This window comes from Tetranychus urticae, unplaced genomic scaffold, assembly GCF_039701765.1.
Source record: "Tetranychus urticae isolate SD_2017Ah unplaced genomic scaffold, NJAU_TeUrti_SD_1.0 Scaffold_8, whole genome shotgun sequence".
NCBI classification, from domain to species: Eukaryota; Metazoa; Arthropoda; class Arachnida; order Trombidiformes; family Tetranychidae; genus Tetranychus; species Tetranychus urticae.
In genome coordinates this window covers 195,001-200,000 of record NW_028315840.1, presented here as the reverse complement: position 1 = coordinate 200,000, position 5,000 = coordinate 195,001, and the positions used below count along the sequence as shown (strand labels likewise).

Below are 5,000 nucleotides of genomic sequence, written 5' to 3'. Positions count from 1 at the left end.
GCTCTACCGGATGCTACTGGTACTTCCATTGGTGCCAGCTATCCTGAGGGAAACTTCGGAAGAAACCAGCTACTAGACGGTTCGATTAGTCTTTCGCCCCTAAACCCGGATCTGACGATCGATTTGCACGTCAGAATCGCTACAGACCTCCACCAGAGTTTCCTCTGGCTTCATCTTGTCCGGGCTTAGTTCACCATCTTTCGGGTACTAACATATATACTAGTGCTCCGCGAAAATCTCGGTAAAGTGGATATATCACGGGCTGATATTGCGGTATACTCTTACAAGCATACATCATATCAATTTCTTTCAATTCGCCTTTCAAGCCTAAACAAGACTGATCAGCTTGCATACATGTTAGACTCCTTGGTCCGTGTTTCAAGACGGGTCGGATAGAGTACCGATCTACTGACCACAGAATCACTAGGTTAACGTAAGCTTGCCACTTTTACCAACAAACCACCAAAAGCCAGCCAATCCATGAGTTGTTTCAACACCAGGTGAAGAAACAGACATCATCAACGAAAGACTAGTCGGATTCGTCAGAGCAGATTACAAGCATTGTTGACCCTGCATAAGCAGAGATTCATCTCCAATGTGACTGTGGTAACAGTTGCCAACACTAGCTCACAGGCTAAGTCTAACAACGCAAGGAATATTAGTAGCTGTGAAAACTAAATGCTGATTAGGTGTGTGTTTAGTACACCTTGCTGTTATCACTTGAACAAGAGTTTTGCACTCTCCTTCACATTGGTCGTGGTTTGAGCACGAGAGTTGAGAAAATGCACTCCTCATGCACATATTGCACTCCTCCTATCAATACCAAGATCCAAGGGCAGGCTAAAAGTTACCCCTTAACCTACTGATCTTGGAACGCTGTAAAGCATTCTTAGCACTGAATAGAAAAAGGCAACAATACACAAGAGGAGCTGAGTTCTCCTCTCAGCTACACTTCGTGGTTCTATCCGTTTCTCTACAAGCGGTTTCACGTCCTTTTGAACTCTCTCTTCAAAGTACTTTGCAACTTTCCCTCACGGTACTTGTTTGCTATCGATATTACCATCGTATTTAGTCTTAGGAGGAGTTTACCTCCTAATTTGGATTGCACTCTCAAGCAATCTGACTCTATCCGCGACTAAAGCCAGTAATCGATATTCCATTAACCAAGATCTGCCACCGGCCTAGAACCGTCTCTGGGAAGAGGGCCCTTGTCAGAGGGACTTGCAGATTTAGTTGAAATAATCGTGACTCTAACCATTACGCAGCACCGCTTTCCACCTTTCAATGGAAAACCTTTGCGCCGGACTCATCCCTTTTCACTCGCCGTTACTCAGGGAATCTCATTTGATTTCTTTTCCTCCGCTGAATTATATGCTTAAATTCGGCGGGTAACCTCACCTGATCTGAGATCAAAAATATTGATTAAGTTGATTAATGTTTATTTGTGTTGTTTGCAAGCAAGCAACGTAAATCTACTTTAATGTTTGCACAAATTTTGCCTTTGCATTACTTCTTAGGTCTGCTTTAACAGAATGAAATAGCTACTATTTGTACGATTTATACAAGTGCAAGAAGATTCATCAGTTAACAGGTTAGTTGATCACCATAGTTATCTGCAATACGACTTTAGCGTCGTCAGATAGGCGACTAACCTTAGAATCTCATGCTAGTATCTATTCATATATACTGCTTGCAGAGATGAAATATGCATTGTACACAAAATTTATCATGTGAAACAAGTAGATTTGAGATTCTCCTTACTAAATTGCAACGAATTGCAATTAAGAAAAGGAATAAAACATCAAGATTCATGCATATAAATATACAATCCTCTCAAAACAATGCATATATGGTAGTATGCAAGTGTTTTGTTGATTATTTTACATCTCAACTCTCAGACAGATGTGACCTCGGAAAAGACCCGAAAGCCGCAATGTGCGTTGGAAGCTCAAGTGCTCGGCGTGTCCTGCAATTCGCACCGATTATCGTAGCTAGCTACGTTCTTCATCGATTGGTAATTCGAGTGATCCACCGCTTGAAGATGTATCTTTGCCACCGTGGGACTTTTAATAAGTATCCTAAATCTGCATTGAGAGGGTTTGAAAACAATTGTATGCAGTTTATAAAAACCATAGTTGTCTTTACTTAGTTAGGCGAAGAAGTGTAAACCTTCCTTCTTTAAACCTTGCCGTCAGCATAAGCTGAAGACTTGATCAGGTACCAAGTATGTAGCAAGACAGGCTTTTCATTATAAACTACAATTGTTTTGCAAAAGAAATTATGGCTATCGTTAGATAACCCTCACTCTTTGTTGCATTGGATAATGAAAGATGGATGTATGAATGAACGAATGTAATGCAAATTAGAATCATGTTGCAATGGCTAAATGTTTGCAATAAACATTCACAATTGCGACTCTAATGCAAATACAATTCAATTGCATTCACCATATTAGCATCTACAATATCACTATGCAGAGTGTTTGATTGTTTGAAGGTTGTATTTCTCTTATAATAAGAGGGTAATACGTTAATGATCCTTCCGCAGGTTCACCTACGGAAACCTTGTTACGACTTTTACTTCCTCTAAATGATCAAGTTTGAACATCTTTCCAGCACAATCCGACCACTAGTTTCCCAATGGTCTGGATTGACCAGTCCGAAGTCCTCACTAAATCATTCAATCGGTAGTAGCGACGGGCGGTGTGTACAAAGGGCAGGGACGTAATCAACGCAAGCTAATGACTCACGCTTACTGGGAATTCCTCGTTCATGGGCAATAATTACAATGCCCAATCCCCATCACGAAATGGGTTCAAGCGGTTACCCACTCCTTTCGGAGCAGGAAACAGTATGCACGATGACCACTTCAGTGTAGCACGCGTGCGGCCCCGGACATCTAAGGGCATCACAGACCTGTTATTGCTCTGTTTCGTGCGGCTGCGAGCGCCGCTTGTCCCTCTAAGAAGTCCTTACAGTGCTACAGCATCCTTACCCTAGCCAATTCTGTAGGCTAATAGCAGCAGAGCCCTCAACAGCCGAAACCATCAAGAGATACTACCACCCACAGGTTGACTAAGGGGGAGTACTGCAGTGTAAACTGCAAGTCTATTTAGTAGGCTAGAGTCTCGTTCGTTATCGGAATTAACCAGACAAATCACTCCACCAACTAAGAACGGCCATGCACCACCACCCACTGAATCAAGAAAGAGCTCTCAATCTGTCAATCCTCTCAGTGTCCGGGCCGGGTGAGTTTTCCCGTGTTGAGTCAAATTAAGCCGCAAGCTCCACTCCTGGTGGTGCCCTTCCGTCAATTCCTTTAAGTTTCAGCTTTGCAACCATACTTCCCCCGGAACCCAAAAACTTTGGTTTCCCGGAAGCTTCCATTCGAGTCATGAAATTAGTTACTCAGAATGATCGCTGGTTGGCATCGTTTATGGTTAGAACTAGGGCGGTATCTGATCGCCTTCGAACCTCTAACTTTCGTTCTTGATTAATGAAAACATTCTTGGCAAATGCTTTCGCTGTAGTTTGTCTTGCGACGGTCCAAGAATTTCACCTCTAGCGCCGCAATACAAATGCCCCCGTCTGTCCCTCTTAATCATTACCTTGGATTCTTAAGACCAACAAAATAGAACCAAGGTCCTATTCCATTATTCCATGCAAGATCATTCAAGTTAAGGTAGTGGTACGCATCATATAGATGGTTGACCATACCGTTTTTAGGCACCTCTTTCGAGGTTTTGGACGCCTGCTTTGAGCACTCTGATTTTTTCAAGGTAAAAGTCTCGATCGCTTGAATCAACACTCGGTAAAGAGCATTGATAGCAAATATCGAGCAATTTTCTGTCTAAACACTATGAATGTAACCACCAGGAAAGAGGAATGAAGGTTCAAGCAAGCATCCGTAGACACAAGCAAGAAACCTAACATCACCATCTAACCCTTTAATCAGTGGACCCCATAGGTTCGACTGAAATCCAACTACGAGCTTTTTAACCGCAGCAACTTTAATATACGCTATTGGAGCTGGAATTACCGCGGCTGCTGGCACCAGACTTGCCCTCCAATAGATCCTCGTTAAAGGATTTAAATTGTACTCATTCCAATTACGGGGCCTCAATAGAGTCCCGTATTGTTATTTTTCGTCACTACATCCCCGTACTGGGATTGTGTAATTTGCGCGCCTGCTGCCTTCCTTAGATGTGGTAGCCGTTTCTCAGGCTCCCTCTCCGGAATCGAACCCTAATTCCCCGTTACCCGTTACAACCATGGTAGGCGCATAACCTACCATCGACAGTTGATAAGGCAGTTGCTTGAGGGATACATCGTCGGCTCAGAGGCCATACGATTTGCTCAGTTATTCAGAGTCATCACAAGAAATGCAACCGAAGTTGCTAAGATCCCCACTGCTAGTCCTTAGACAGCGACCGAAATCACTGAACAGGGTTCTAGGTGAATAAGAATCATTGGTCTTGTACTAATAAATGCGATCCTTCCGTCAGCAAGCTGAGGTTGGAACACTTGTTCATGTATTAGCTCTAGAATTACCACAGTTATCCATGTAAAAAAGAATATCCGAGGAACCGTAACTGATTTAATGAGCCATTCGCGGTTTCACTTTATAAACAGTATGTACTTAGACATGCATGGCTTAATCTTTGAGACAAGCATATGACTACTGGCAGGATCAACCAGGTAACTTGATGTTTTAGCAAAGTAAAATGCTAAACAAGTTGTTTTTGCAGCTATAAATACGATATCCTCAGCTAACAACCAGCAAGTGGATGTTAACTTTAACGAGGTATCGAGATTTATGTCGTGCATTAAGATGATTCTGCAGAAAACTCTTTAGAATCCATCTTCTTCCACTAAAATGTGCAAGCACATCTAGCAGGAGTAACCATTGCTGGGTACGTTTGCAAGTCAACTAAACAGCATAGTATTATAACCGCTTGATACCAATTTCTTGGATCAATCTGCGGTCTGCTTTGCACAAGC

General features: G+C 42.6%; 3 non-coding genes across 3 annotated transcripts in view; all 3 read right to left on the bottom strand.

Annotated features, from left to right (window-relative positions):
• LOC149092573 (large subunit ribosomal RNA) overlaps nucleotides 1-1,412 on the bottom strand; it is a 4,168-nt gene extending 2,756 nt beyond the window's left edge. Inside the window, exon 1 of the ribosomal RNA XR_016200851.1 lies at nucleotides 1-1,412. This exon is cut by the window's left edge and continues 2,756 nt beyond it. This is a non-coding gene — a ribosomal RNA (large subunit ribosomal RNA).
• Nucleotides 1,413-1,888: 476 nt separating this feature from the next.
• Nucleotides 1,889-2,043, bottom strand: LOC149092572 (5.8S ribosomal RNA). Its single transcript, XR_016200824.1, has one exon. It is a non-coding gene; the product is annotated as a 5.8S ribosomal RNA (ribosomal RNA).
• Nucleotides 2,044-2,530: 487 nt separating this feature from the next.
• On the bottom strand, nucleotides 2,531-4,700 carry LOC149092571 (small subunit ribosomal RNA). The gene has a single exon (XR_016200843.1). It is a non-coding gene; the product is annotated as a small subunit ribosomal RNA (ribosomal RNA).
• Nucleotides 4,701-5,000: the final 300 nt, after the last annotated feature.